This window comes from Pipistrellus hanaki (assembly GCF_964339955.1).
Source record: "Pipistrellus hanaki genome assembly, chromosome: 1".
NCBI classification, from domain to species: Eukaryota; Metazoa; Chordata; class Mammalia; order Chiroptera; family Vespertilionidae; genus Pipistrellus; species Pipistrellus hanaki.
In genome coordinates, this window is record NC_140503.1 from 38,397,832 (window position 1) to 38,413,789 (window position 15,958).

Sequence of the window (15,958 nt, forward strand, 5' to 3'; positions counted from 1 at the left end):
GGTCCTGGGTTCGATTCCAGTCAAGGGCATGTACCTTGGTGTGGGCACATCCCCAGTAGGGGGTGTGCAGGAGGCAGCTGATCAATGTTTCTCTCTTATCGATGTTTCTAACTCTCTACCCCTGGCTCTTCCTCTCTGTAAAAAAATCAATAAAATATATATTTTTTTAAAAAGAGACTTTAATGTCCAATAGTAAGCAATTCAGAGAAAAACTAGATTAAACATCTGCATAGACACAGAAGATGTGGACTACTATCTATCAACATCTATTGACACTTATGGAATATCACATCCAACAACTGCAGAATATGTAATCTCTTCAAGTACACACAGCACATTCATAAAGACAGGCCATAAGATAGACAATGAAACAGGTCAATACATTTTAGGATTGAAACTTACAGATTTATTTCTTGGCCATGATAGAAGTAAGTAAAAAAAATCAATGACAATATATTATCTAGGAAACGCCCAAATATCTGAAAATTCAACTCTCATTTAAATAATTCATGAGTCAAAGATAAAATCATTAGGGAAACCAGAAAAATATTCCGAGCTGAATGAAAATGAATTCAGCTAAAATCTCTTTAAAATACATCCTATATAATAAAAGCCTAATATGCTAATGATTATAATGAATGATTATAGATGGCAGACACTTAACACACAGGCATGGAAACATAGTGTCTGACTGTTAAGACAGTTAGACCAGTTGCTATGACACACAGTGACCACCAGGGGACATACACTCCAACTGGTAGGTTAGCTTGCTACTGGGATCCAGCCAATGAGGACTGAGCGAGACAGGCCAGACACCCCCTGGAGCCCTTTTGTGGTCCCTCCCTGGCTCTGATCTTGCACTGGTGGGGTCCTTCAGCCTGGCCTTCACCCTCTTACAATCCAGGACCCCTTGAGGGTTGTCAGACGGCTGGTTTTGGCCCAATCCCTGAAGGCCAGGCCAAGGGACCCCACTGGTGCATGAATCCATGTATCAGGCCTCTAGTATGCATGTAAGATCTTTAGTCAATCTCTTCCCACCCTCACCCCTTCCCTCTGAGATTCATTAGTCTGTTCTATGTTTCCATGCCTGTGTGTTAAGTGTCTGCCATCTAAGGGTCAGTAAATGTCATAGGTACTGGCCGAATGGGTCATTTAGGCTTTTATATATAGATACCCACCATTTCACTACCACCTTAGGTTCTGTCTGAGGCCCTTGATTATGAATGCCTTAACTACATTCTTAAAGTGGGATCCCTGCCTTTGGCTATGATGCAGAATAGCATCACTAACCTTCCTTTTGCCCGTTGCACAGGCAAAAGGAAGGTTAGTTTTGCTAACCCAGTTCTCCCATTCTCTGTCTAGTCTCACCTCTATCTTTAGAAAAAGCCGATTCTTCAATTCTCCAGGGTTTCTGGGGTTCCCTAGCACAAATTAGCTGGCTTTCAGCACACATCCTGCTTTCTCTGGTCCAAGTCAGATTTGACTTCATCTGTTTTCTATCTTGAAAAATTTTATCTTTCTCCTCTGCTGTTGTTCCTTCTCCTGTTCTCATCATGCTGGGTTTATAAATATTTATTCCTTCACTGTCATTAAAGTTGAAGTTTTGTTGGAGCAGAGATAAACATGAGTATAATTGTTCTCTATTAAAAACCCTGGGGAAAATAATGACTATTTTAATATTGAAGTACAAAAGGCTATTGTGGGAAATGAATCAATATGCCTTCTATGAACGCCTACAATGTGTCCCGTGGAGTGGGAGGTGCTGGAAGCCCCGAAACCTGTCCACTTGTACTGTGCTTTCCGGGACTTCTCACTGGTATCTGCTTTAAGGCCATTCTTAAAAGTTTCTGCTATTGACAACATCAGGTCCTACTTGGGTATTCCTCTAGAATAGGGGTGTCGAACTCAATCAGAGAAGGGGCCAAAATCTAAAATCCAGCCTAAATCGCGGGCCGAATGGTTTACTGAACAGTCATAAACTACAATGTCATAAACTGACAGCGGAGTGCAGTGATGACAGCGCGGTGCGGGCCACATTGCAAGGCCTGGCGGGCTGGATTTGTCCCGCGGGCCTTGTGTTTGACACATGTGCTCTAGAACCTCTCAGGACCTTTCCTATGATTCATGCTGGGCATTTATTTTTAATGTGGGAACAACAAAGCCTTTCGGGGCAGAGAAAACAAGTGCTTTCAGTCAACAGGGTAGTTATTTAGTAAACAGTTAACAGAATGGAATTCAGAAAATTCATGGAGAAAAGAGCAAAATATTCTAGTGAATCTGGTCAAAATACAGTAGGAAATGCTGCCCTTTTCATGTTTCCAACTTGCCTCTAACCATCTGGTCCTGGGAGAAGTGTAGAATTGTATATACATGTGGAAAATATTACTTTTATTTTTATAACAATCGAGTAAGGTAGGTGGGTACTGTCATACCACATTTTGTGGATAAGGAAATGAAACCACCAAGTGATGAAGGTACTTGCCCAAGGTCACATAACAAGTCGTGGCACAAATGGGACTGGAACTCTGGGACTCTGGGTTTTTAGCTTGTTTCTCTATTTGTGATTCACTATTTTTGCTTTTTTTTTTCTTCCTTTTTTATTTTTATTTTTAAGAAATTTGACTTAGGGATCCTCAGAATTCCATTTCCAAAGAAAGTTACTGATCAACCAAATGCAGAATGACCCAAGACCATTGGCACATTGTTCTGGTGAAGCAATTCAGAAAACACACATACTGACAGACAGCAGCAACCCTCATTCATCCCTCAATCACCAGGATCCAGGTAGGTGGGACCCACACATTTAGTCTCAGTGAACAATTGCTGCCCAGAAGCCCAGAGGAATGGGAAAGCCCCAAACTCAGGAAGGAGCCACCTCTTCAGGAGCTAGTTCAGGCAAGCACAGGCTGAAGGAAAGCCACACTAAAGGAAAAGCCAGAGTGCGATAATCCACGTCCATACAATTCTTCCCATTTACAGGGCTCTTACCCATATATTGGCTCCCACGCACTCACAACCCCATGAGGCAGGAATTACTGACAGCACCCCATTTACAGAAGAGACGAGGACCCTGAGGCTCAGTGATGTGACATGACTTTTTGGCTCCCATACTTAGTGATTGGCACGGCCAGGCCCAGAGCCCAAGTCATCGGATCCCATGCCCTCTTCTTCAATATCCCACGTAAAGAGGTCTGTGCAGCAGTTCCACTGCTTTGCGACCCTCTCTTCTTCCCTCCCTTCCTTTCTTCCTCACAGTTTCTTCTGATGAGTATTATTATAAGGATAAGAACAGCTAACATTTATGAAGTGCCTGCTGTGTTCAGGAACTGTGTCTGTTAGGTACCTACCATGGATTTTCTCTTTACTGTTATCTCTGATATGTAGATGAGAAAACTGGGGCACCAAGAGGGAAGTAACTCAAACCCTTAGGTCACCTGATAGTAAAATGTAGAGTCTAGTATTTAAACCCAGGCAGTCTGACTTCAGAGTCAACTCTTCAACTCATCATTACCTTGCTGTCCTTTGATGCAAAATCAGCACACACACACACACACACACACACACACACACACACACACAAACACACACACACACCTTGATTTTTATCTTCACCAGCAAATTGGTGGTAGGCAGAGTTTTTAGGAAAATGAAATTCTCACTTGTTGGGGACCTCATCAAAAGTGTGCATGAGTCCTTTCTCTGAGCCAGGTCTGGTTTTAATTTTTAAAGACAAATCAGCAAACGGATCACCTTGTAGTCCCTTTCTTTGCCCTCCAGGACAGTTCTAAATGACATGCAGATATTATCCACACTGGTTTCAGCCCTTGACTGGTGAGATTTCCTCATACTATCAAATGTCAGAGCAGTTCTGTTCTCTGTTATTGGGGATATGAGAACAAAGGAAGTAGCCTTTATCCCATAGTTAAACTCTGGCCATGCTGGCAAAAAGTTTCAGAGGTGGAAAGTGTTTCTGGTTTTTTTGTTTTGTTTTGTTTTGTTTTTTGTTTTGTGTGTGTGTGTGTGTGTGTGTGTGTGTGTGTGTGTTTGAGACCATGTATTACTTCCTTTGGGAATAAATAATGAGCATTGCAGCATCTAACCATAATTCATCTAATCATAATTCCATTGTCTCAATACAGGCAGGTTCAATGATCATGTATCTTGCTATATTCTAACAGCAAAAATAAAACAGCAAGAAATTGAAATTCTTGAACTATGAAATTTCTCAGAGAAATTCTTTAAACAATACATGGCCCAATTGTTGCAATAGATGTGCTTTATTTTTTTGGGAAAGGTACACAGATCTTTGTGGACCTAACAAGTACACAGGTTTGTTATCAAAATTTGCTAGTCCCATTGGTTTTCCCTGAGAAAGAGGGAAATATCACTACATAGGATTGGGGCTTTCAGTCTAAAAGGAAATTTGATTTATGGGAATCCACTAGTTTTTACACAAACTATGTGTAGAGAAGGACTTGTGTGCCCCCCCCCCTTAATGAACAAATACTTTTATTATAAAAAAAATAAAATGTAGTAGAAAAAAATAAAATAAAAAAGTAACATACAATATACATACCCAAATTTTAACATAACATCACTTTATAACCGAAACCAGTTTGGCTCAGTGGATAGAGCATCGGCCTGCGGACTGAAAGGTCCCAGGTTCGATTCCCGTCAAGGGCATGTACCTTGGTTGCGGGCACATCCCCAGTAGGGGGTGTGCAAGAAGCAGCTGATCAATGATTCTCTCTCATCGATGTTTCTAACTCTCTATCCCTCTCTCTTCCTCTCTGTAAAAAATCAATAAAATATATTTTTTTAAAAATCACTTTATACATTGCCATAGAGGTTTTTAATGTTTTATTCTCAATTTCTCTACTTATCACAGACCAGCATCTCCAGGACCTGCACCCACTCAGAACCCGTACAGGAAACATACCACTTGCTCTTACTACTAACTGTATTGACTTCTCGAAATGAGCTTCTTGTTTCCATGAAGGTAGTCGGATATGTGCTGGTTTAAGATCCTTCACCAGCTTTAAAACTGCATTGCATTTTCCAGAAGCTTTTTAATAATATGTATCAAGAACTATAAAATATTCACATGATTGACCCAGTAATTACACGTCTATGAATCTACCCTAAGGAAATAGCAATTCTGCACAGAGGTGTTAATTGCAAGTTGATTGAAAATAGCCAAGATTGAAAATAGGATAAAGCCCCCAAATGGAGGAACTGTGGAGCATATTATGTTCCATGCTGCCCAGAGAAACAGCTCCTACATGCTGGACTAGGTTAAGTTCTCCCGTCTCATGATACACATGTGCTTCCTTTGTGGCCCTTACTATTGTGATTAGTTAAACATCTGTGTGATTATTTAGTAGCTTTTAACACTAAGCCCTGTTTTTCCATCACATCCCCCAAACTTATGGTACTTTCTGGCACATCAGAGCTGCTCTATAAATGCTTATTGAATGAGTGAGTGAACACAGTATGTATGAATGAATTATAATGACGTGGAGAGATTCTTGATATAGTATCAAATGAAAAAATTGTACTAAGAGAAACACAAGAGTATTTAAGCTATTTAAGATACTCCTATCATTTTATGCTGTTTAGCAAGAATTTATTAGAATAGTGTCAAAGAGGCTAACAACCAGCATTTGCCAAGGCTTGTAAAAAATATTAGAGTCAGCAACTGCTTTTTAAAGGTATGTTTGAAACAAGGAGAAAGGCAAAGACCTTTGGGAAAGTTGGTATAGTGATAATAATGGGGAAACAGAAAGCAGAGTTAAGTGCCCAATAACTAATTTTCTCCTGTGCTACTGGACAGGAAGGCTAGTGTTCAACATAAAGAGAGTAGAACAAACAACTCAGTTTCAGATAAGCAAGGGGCGAGAGCGAGAGCGAGAGCGAGAGCGAGAGAGAGAGAGAGAGAGAGAGAGAGAGAGAGAGAGAGAGAGAGGAGGAGGGCAGGAGCACAAATCACTTCAAGTGCACTCAAGAACCCAGGCCTGTAGGAATTGGATTCCAGGGCCTAAAGGGATTTCAGAGTCGCTGATAGTCATTCCTGAGAGGTTATAATAAGCAGAAAAATAACAGAAGACTGATCAGGGTGAGGGTAGTCAGAGAAAGCAATGTTTGCTCTTTGCTGCTCCAGAGAACCAAAGCAAAGCCAATGGGTTTCAGTTATAGGTGATGAGATAGACGGATCCATGTGAGGGGGAAAACTGGTTACTAGCACCATCCATACTTCCTTTATGCTGCCTGTGTACCTTAGATGCTCTGTGAATTGACAGAGATGATGGAGGAGGGTCGGGCCGGAGCGACAATCCAGAAAATGTCTCCATCCCTGCTGATTCAAGGAAGCTCTCTTATACTCCCTGGCAGCCTCAGCCACAGAGTCACAGCTATGATCTCTGAATCATTGAGCTTGAGTGTTACAGTAACACACTTCTTCCTTTTCATCACCAGCCCTTAGAACAGCTGCAGACACCTCATGAAAAAGACCTAGGGAACATCAAAATCTATGCCCAGGGATGGTGGCTCTGGGAACAACTAGACATGATGTGAGTTATCCTGTGCTCCCCGCAACACACCAGTCCAATTGGGAAAATCAGCATGCAGACTGGAACACAGTCCAGGTTCCCTTTCAATTCTTTTTTTCACCTTGCTTATCTTCTAGTTCCCTGATGATAAATACCCAATCATCCAATTGGTTTCTGGAATTGCCTCACTAATGGTCTGGGAAGATAGTATTGTGGTAGTGACTGAGTTTTTAAAGACCCAGGAAAAACTATCTCCCAAACTTCAAAGGACTGGCCCCTTTAAAACACACCAAAAATCCCTGGAGATAACATGCAGCTTAGACTAAAGACACCAAACACCTTGAAGATAAGATACATAATCTCAGAAGCTTCCATGGAAGCAGAAAAAAAAAAAAAAAAAAAGCTATCAGGATCATCTCTAAAAAAATCTGCAATTTACTATGAAAGCCTAATCAGTCATTTGGTAAACATTTCCCTGGACAGATAAGAGATCGGGGTAGGGGAGTGAGAGGAGATGGAAAGGGACAGTGCCAGAAAAATGGTCAATTAATTATGGGTATTTATCTCATATCATGCCAACAAAACTCTCTTCCACTCTTCAAAAATTATCAAAAATCACAACATAGGAAGCAACTATAGGTCAAAAGTAAGCTGCTGAGTTTTGGAAACCAAGGACTCAAGCTATTCCTATGGAATGTAAGTCTGCTTTTTACCCACTTTATCTGGCCCACATTCCAAGGCACTTCAGACAGGTTAGTAAACAAACAACCACTTCAGACCCCATATCTCAGAGCGAGCACAGACTGAGCTCAGGGTCCTCCTAGATTTACTAAATATTCATGACTCTACCCGTTTGTTCCACATTAATAAACATCTGTTCTATGTTAAAGCGCTCATGCTGTTTATAAATCAGACATGTTGCCCCAGTGAAAGCTCCCATAAGGGATATTCCTTTACCCACTGACTAGGCCCTGCATCAAATGATAGCGAGGGTCCATGGTGTGACAAGCCCCGTTCCTACCACCTGGAACTACTGTATGACCAGAATGTCATCAGGCACAGCTCAGCTGTGACATGTAAGAATGATGGATGTTCAGGAAGCCCATCTGCAGGGTGGAAAGTGGGGACATTTCTTTGACTCCTTGCCACATCATTAGCTTCACATGGAAAATAATAAGGTTACCAAAGTGCTTTACTGCAGTACAAAGCCATAGCCTAGAGTCTCAGGGATGGCTAGCTTCTCCTTCTCAAACCTGCTTTCCGTAAAAATCAACTATAGCACCCACCCTTCTGTCACCCACACATGATGATTTACGGCCTTTTTAAAAAAATGCACCCACAGATTTTAAATTATTATTATTATTATTATTATTATTATTATTATAGCAAAAACTCTCAAACATGGCATAAGCACTTCACTGTGTGTGAAGGGCCCAAAGGGGTTAGTTCATTTTTGCAGGCAACTGATACTATAAAGGGGAGGAACAATATGCATGGTCTGGGCAAGTCTTTTTCATTGCAGAGAGAACTGGAGAAATACCATCCAGAGAGGTAATGCCTCAGATCACACAGCTTGTCACAGGCAGAGTGGGCCCAGGAATCAGTTCTCCGGATCCCTTCTCCAGATGGTTTCCTATTTCTACTACATTTTTAGTATTTTGTATTCTGTCATTTATTAAATATGAATGATGTTTATATACATAGAGTTTACTTACAATTGAGATGTTTTGATGTTTATATACATAGAGTTTACTTACAATTGAGATGTTTTGATACATAGAGTTTACTTACAATTGAGATGTTTATATACATAGAGTTTACTTACAATTGAGATGTTCGGACATTTTTCTCATAAATTGGAATTAGCTAGGCTTTCTGTACATTCGTATCTGAATTCATGAGCCCCTGGCAAGTGACTTCCTATGAGAGTCACTGTGCTCCTCTGCAGAGTGGAGCCCAGAGTAGGATGGACACCCCTTTAGCAGACAGTCCCCTCCCTGCCAGGACTGAGGCCCAGGCACAAGCCCTAAAGCTGCAGGACAGGTGGGATTAGAGAGAGACCCAGTTGGGCCAGGGAGAGCAGGATGGGCTGGAGCTCCCCAAGTGTTAGCCTGGAGAAAGGCGAGGTGAGAGTAGGCAGGAGGCAGAGGAGATCCCACGAAGGAGGAAGGGAGGAACCTGGTGGGGAGGAAAAGAAGTAGCAGGTGCCCTAAGGCAGATGATATAGTCAGGAGACAGAAGGAAGGGAGGACAGGACACAGGCTGAATCAAGGTAGATAAGATTAGAGTCTAGGGGGCTGGGCCACCTGAGGCACATCTCAGGATCCCAGGAGCCTGGAGAACCAAGAATCAGAGTGTGAACGAAGTCTGTGACTGTGTCTGCCCCACTGGCCCTATGTCCAGAGCCCAGCTCACTGCAGGCCTTCAGGTATTCAGGGAAAGATAGAAGGGATGGAGGGGGTTTAGGAGCCCAAACCAGAGAATCTAGTTATTTAAGGGCTAAGATCAATAAAAAGGCTTGGGTGACAGCAAAAGTAATTGCAAACTGAATCAAGATTCTACACACTTATTCCCAGAATTAGAAAAGGAGGAGATGCGTTCATGGCCAAAGGTAGAAGAACACAACAGGACAAGCAGTGCTTCCCAAAGTGTGTACGCGTACCCCCAGGGATACAGGAAGAGTTTGGTGGGGGTATGCATTGCACGGGAGTTTGGTGGGGAAATGCACTGCACCATGCTTAGCTGCGCCTAATTCTACATTCTCATGAGTATGAGGGGTACTCAGCGTTATGAAAATTATAGAAGGGGTACACATATGTCAAAAGTTTGGGAAACACTGGGTTAGAGGATAGGGAGGGAGAGTAAAGAATAAGTTTTATTTTTACTAACTAGTGGCCCAGTGCACAAAATCCATACACATTAAAAGGGAATTAATTAGAAGAAATAGTTTAATATTGCTATTTGCCCTTTCTCTATAATACAAGTGTCAGAGATGAAAGAAAATCAGTAAAATGTATAAGAAGATCTCCCTCCTGTCAGAGTCTGGGGCGCACCACGAGACCCAGAGTCAAGTCCCTGCCCACCTGTACGCACCTCAGAATTGCATGAGACCTAGCCAGCCCCACCCCTGTCAAGCCCTGCAGGGCAGGGGCGCAGCCTAAGGCCCCCTTGCCCAGCCTCAGGTCCCCCAGCCTTGGCACAAAGGTGCGAGGGCATGATGACCATTTGCATATTAGCTCATTATTATATAGGATTATCCACAGAAGCCTTCTTTTCTACCATCTACATCCCAAGACTCTTGATAAAGACACTTTTGATAAAAGATATATGTTGTTGTTAAGCATGTCATATTAATAATAGTATTATTATTCCCCTACAGCTGGACTCAGGCCTTGTCCAGAAATGGCGAATGCAATCTGTAAAGAAATATTCCCATGGGATAATGAGATAGGCAGAAATAAACACTCACCAGAACCCTCTCCAACTCAGTGCTTTCAAAGACTTTTTATCAAGGAACTCTTTTCCTCACCTTGGATCCATCGTCTACATCTCTTCAGGCATAGCCCACATCTGCACCAGTCTGTTTCCTGCTATTATGGAAATTTACAGGGAGATCAGGCCCTGAATTTTGACCTCCAATCTTCTCCCTAGAGACCAGGCCTCTGCAGATCCTGAACTTTACCTTTTCCCTCTGCACTGACCTGGCTGAGAAAGAGGCCCCACCGTGGCAATGGAGAGCTCAGATTCCTGTACCTCTCCATTAACATCTTCCTCTCCCACCAGGATTCCCGCCTTTGCTTTTCCTCCAATTCCCCCAAATATTATGAATCTTAATGCTGAGCTTGCTAGTTCTTGAAACAGTTTCTGCCCAGTGTTTCCTGTTCCTGGACATCACCTCAGTCATCTGACCCTAAAGAAGTTAAATGTTTCATCCAAGACCTGCTGATTAGGAGAGGCAAAATTCAGAGCTAAGGATGCTGGTATAGTATCCAGAACAGGCTAGCACTCGGTTGGTAAATATATGCTTGGGAGAATTAAAATTGTCCCTGCAAATGAAATGATTTCTAAAATGTACAAAATATAGTGTAAAAGGTCAGAAAGTTTATGGGTTTTAGAAACTCAGCTCAGAACATCCACACAATGACCAAGCAGTCAGGTATAATTACTGAAAGATCCATAATGGTGCCTTAAAAAGGCACTTCTTTGGGCCCGGCTGGCATAGCTTAGTGGTTGAGCATCAACCTATGAACTAGAAGATCATGGTTCAATTCCCAGTCAGGGAATATGCCCAGGTTGCAGGCTTGATCCCCAGTGTGGGGCATGCAGGAGCAGCTCATCAATGATTCTCTTTCATCATTGAGGTTTCTATCTCTTTCCTTCTCCCTTCCTCTCTGAAATCAATATTTTTATTTTATTTTTTTAAAGGGGGCACTCCTTTGGTACTGGTTTAAACAGTATTGAGCCTACTGGGTCAATGGGAAAGTAATCTTTCTGGACTGGAATTACTGTGCCTTGATAATGGTCAGGTCATCTTTGGATGCATGCTCCATAGTTCCCCTCGGTATTTCAATCCATTGAAGCCTATATCAAGTTCCAAAAAGTTCTATTGTAAAGAAACCCATTAAATTTGATTTAACCTACTCTTTTCAAAACATACTCAACCACTGCTCTTTTCTTAGAGAATACCTATTTGTTCAGAGAACACAGTTAGGGAAGTTTTGAGCCAGATTTAGTTAATAGGTTTATTTAACTCTCAATTTTTTAGTTCATGCAAGCAGGCTACTTGCATGAGTAGATTCTCTGATATATGGCCTACATTAAAATGCATCCTTATTCAACTTTTTAAAATCTTACAGGATTTAACAATAGGCTAGAAGAGTAGTCATATCATTAAAAAAGACTTCCTTTGAAATCAGTCAGTCACAGCTTCTCAAGACTGGGTTTCTGTGAGGGAGCTATAACCACTCAAGAATTTGTGCCCGAAAGCACATCTTTCTGGAGAGTCAGAACATCACAGGACTGTAACACCCGAGAGCTGGAAAAAGCCCTAGACATTGGCCAATCAATGCCGTCATCTTGTAACGAGACAGCAGCCTCAGGAGGGTTGGCAGCTGCCAAGACCACAAGCTACCCAGTGGTGGAGCTGGGATTAGAACCCGGACCTTTTGGTGCCTCTGCCAGGGAGTTTTTCCTGACCTGGAACTACTAGTATCTGCTTTTCTCAGAAAGCAAGAGCTCAACCCTCTTCATCCTTAAAACCACAGTGGAAAGATGAGAAGGAAATGCACCCGAATTCTAACACTGCTTGACAGAGAGGTAATATTTGGTTTTAATTCTATTTTCCTGCATTGACCAAAATGCCTACCAAGGGCACATACTGTTTTTATTCCAGGAAAAAAAACAAAAACATATCCTAAAAAATGGAAAACAAGCACGGAAGGCAAAGCACATAGTACATACCCCAGAAGGCATCATCTGTGTGGCTCCCAGTTGTTGAACACATAAGCAGAACTAATGAAATGCCATGGCATTTCCCCGTGCCAGGGGAGGCATTAGCCTGTGAGCAGGATGACTCACTGAGGCAGCGCCGAGACCTCCCTGCTGGCTGCAGGCGGGCATGAGCTCTCTGATAAGCTTCATGCTGCTGTGGCTACTCCCACAGACTGGCAAGGAGCAGAGCCCTGCTTCATTGCTTTTGGTAATTTCCTCTTCAAGCCCGTGTTTCAAGATAGGCTTTGAATAGCTCCTCCATTTCTAAACTCAACCTAATTGAATACACAAGTTTAATTGGGATTTTTTTTTTTTTTTTTTTACTTTGGTTTTCTATACTTATGTTCTGGCCTCCCACCTAGAAAAAAAAAAAACTTCCTCTCAACCTAGCTGTGCTTATAAACAATCCTTTTAGGGAGTATTACTCTTGTTTTGGAGTCTGAGCAAGGCAAATTGTTTATGTACTAGGGGTGTGCATGCCTGTGTGTGTATGCGTGTGCGTATGTCCCAATCTGTTTGGACTGCAATAACAAAACTGGGTGGCTTATAAACAACAGAAATTTATTTATAACAACTTCTGGAGTCTGAGAAGTCCAAGATCATGGGTCTAGAAGGTTTTGTGTCTTCTGAGGGCCCGCTTCCTAGACAGGTGTCTGTTTCCTATGACCTCACCTGGTGGAAGGGGCAGGGAGCTCTCTGGGGTTTCTTTTATAAGGGCACTAATTCCATTCAAGAGGGCTCCACCCTCATGTCCTAAGAACATCCCAAAGGCCTCACTTCCTAATAGCATCACATTGGGGATTAGGTTTCAACACATGAATTTTGGAGGGAAACAGACATTCAGTCTTTAGCAGTGTGCATGTGTGACAGAGCCAACTGCTTATTAGAATCTACTCATCCTTAAATCCTAATGGGAATAATTTGGTAATCCTTTTAATCAAATAGTGTACATTCAGTCACTTCTGGAGTATCGATGTCCTGAAGTTTTAAAAAAGCTATGTCTACTGTTACCTGAAAATGCTGAACCGTTAGACTATTATCATTACTCTTAAAGGTTGTGGCTAAGGTATATCTTCAACATGCCCATGATTCTCTTCAGGACTTCTTTATTTTTCACTGTTTTCTCTCTGACATTAACAACTCATGGTTTTATGCCTTTCCATTTCTAGGCTGCAGTTGCTCCTTTCCTGTAGCATCACCTGAACCTGCCTTCCCTCCCACAGTCCCAAGGTGTGTCCTGTTCCACCCTCCCCTGTTTAAGGCAATGTTTCCTTTGTGGCTTTCAGTTCACCCCATAGTATCTTATCTCCCCAAGGGCCCTGATCCATGAACTACTTCTCTTGGCCGACTGTATCTTTAATTTCCCCCTTTTTATTCAACTTTCCCTCTGAGTTTATGTTTGTTCATTTCCTAATCTTCTAAAAACAAACAAACAAACAAACAAAACCTCCCTCTTGACCATACATGATCTCCTAACTCTTGCTTTACCTCTCTTGTTCCCTTGTTCTCAAATTCCTTGGATGATGAGACTGTACTCACTGTCTCTATTTCCTCAACTCACATCCACTCCTCAGGAGAAACCTGGTTTCTCCCTGTCCAACCGCTAAGAGGGTTTCAGCTAAGATCATTAATGACTGTTAGTCTCTTCCATGGGCTCTTCTTTCTCTATATGCTCCTTAAACATTAGCATTTCCAGTGTTTCATCCTCCAGAGTTGGACTTTACTTGGGGGAGTTGTCAGACACTGTCCAAAACAGGTGAGTGACTGCTTCTCCTCAAAAAGTGAAAAAATGGGCAGAGACAACCTCAATGGCCCTAGAACATTTAGTACCATCAAGAACTCCACCTTGGGTGCTCCAACAGGGTAAAATGCAGCCCCTGACTAAAAAGGAAACCCAGGTCATGTTTGAAAAGATAGCAAAATACATCAAGGAGGATCTTCAGCTGTTAGTTAACAGGCCTGACAGCAACTAACTATTTCAGGTTGCTCAGCGACTGGGTGTACTACGTGCACAAAAAAGATCTTCACGTTGGCCACTAACATCTTCAGTGACAAGCTGGTGTTGCTGGGGACCTGCTTCAGAAAATTCATTGGGACCCACACATTCTGGTTGCACATCACAGCTCTGGATTAGCTTGCACTTTATGCCAAGTACAAAGTGTGGATTAAGCTTAGAGCAGAGCAGTGCTTCCTGTTTGGGAACCACTAGGTTAAAATCTGGACTGGGGAGAATCACTGAAAATACGTCTCAGTGCCAGGGAGTGGTGGTGTGCTCCATGGAAGACATCCCTTAGGGTTTTAGGGTGGCAGCAAAGTCTACACAAACTTATGGGGATTATGGTATTTCATTAAGCAGGCATTGGGGAATATAAACAATGTGAAGAGATATTGACTTAAAATGAAATCATTGCAAGGACTCATGGCTGAGTGGAAGACCCTAGCTTTGTTTCCTGTGTCTGTGTAGGTTCCACCAGCACGTTGAATTTTGGTAATCCTGTCATCTCTCCAGGCTGGATTCTTATTAAGCAGAAAAGGGTAAAAAAATGGCATTTCACGTGTTTGTATTTGTTACTAAATAGAATATTGTGTTTTATATTTCAATAAGAGGGTTTCTTATTTTCAGTAAAAGGTTCTAAATCACTGAATTTGAGGACAAAAATAGTTTATTGTTATCTGTGATAACTGTTTTCCAAATATATGATAAGAACACAGTAGATTTTCTTATTATTTATTAATACTATGAAAAATAGGTATTGCTGTATGAGAATAGTGGGCCATCTCTGGGATTTTACAAATGAAATCTAAATAAAATACTAAGAGTAATTTATTCTGCTGCTTTCCCTTATGACAGGTGCTGTGTGGTATAGAAGAAAACTTGGGATTCTAAACATATTCCTAAAACCTACCAGCTCTATGATGCTTTAGATGAGTGATTAAACTTTAATGAACTTCATTTTCTTCTGTTTCAAAAAACAGCTTTATCTATCTGAGAATGGCTTTTAGAATTAGAAATCATGATTGTAAAGTACAGTGCCTGACAAATTAGAGATGCTGGATAAACGGTAAGACTTATTTTTATGTTGCATATACTGAGTGTTTCTACTACTAAGAGTAGGATCAAACAAGTATAATTTGATTATAATATTTTGGCTTTCATGAGCTGTTTTTTGAATTTTTCCTGAAATGGTGTCATTTCAGGTTGAATGTTATTTTCATCTCCTTTGTTTCCTAAAACATTTCCCTTGTGAACCTTTACTCACCTTAAAAAGCACTAATCAGAGACCCTGAAATCATGGCCCTCCTCCTTCCTTCTTCCCATACTTCCAGAAATTGTTTTTAGAATTACTAAAGTATTTTAAAATAAAAATCATTTCACAGAGGAATATTTTTAAACCACCTGTATTGTAAAACATTTTTAATGAAAATACTGTTTATTTTAAATTCTAAAGGTGACATCTCTAAAAGTAAAACATTTTTTAACTACAAAGAAAAAAAAAAAAAGTTTACTCTGGCCAATGACTTCTGCTCTGGTTTTCTGACTTTCTAGATTTCTATCTAAAGTCAAAATCATTATGCTGTCATCCCTAGTTCAATTTTTGAAACTCAAATAACTTTATGTCAAATTCCTTTCCATATCTTTCCCCGAGGGAGGTATAAGAGAAGACAGTGGTGACATTATTGTCTCAAAACAAGCACTTTCACCATTGCTATCACATTTAATTCTACCTCACCTCTGGGACAGTAAGTCACAGGGTTTTGGCATGAGAGATTCAATTTTTTAAGTATATTGAATTTTCACCACAGGTATGATTGTTTTCACACAAAACGGCAAAACAATCACACGCACAAAGACATCTCAAGAGCTTTGTACATCTTAACTGTTAACGGCTTTATGAATTTTAATGGCTGGGGAAAAAGTG

The 15,958-nt window shown here is 41.3% G+C and overlaps 1 long non-coding RNA gene across 1 annotated transcript in view; it reads right to left on the reverse strand.

The window, feature by feature from the left end:
- Nucleotides 1–12,161, reverse strand: part of LOC311624854 — a 59,687-nt gene extending 47,526 nt beyond the window's left edge. Inside the window, exon 1 of the long non-coding RNA XR_014795394.1 lies at nt 12,009–12,161. This is a non-coding gene — a long non-coding RNA (uncharacterized lncRNA). The remainder of the gene's footprint in view (nt 1–12,008) is intronic.
- Between the last annotated feature and the right edge of the window lie 3,797 nt (nt 12,162–15,958).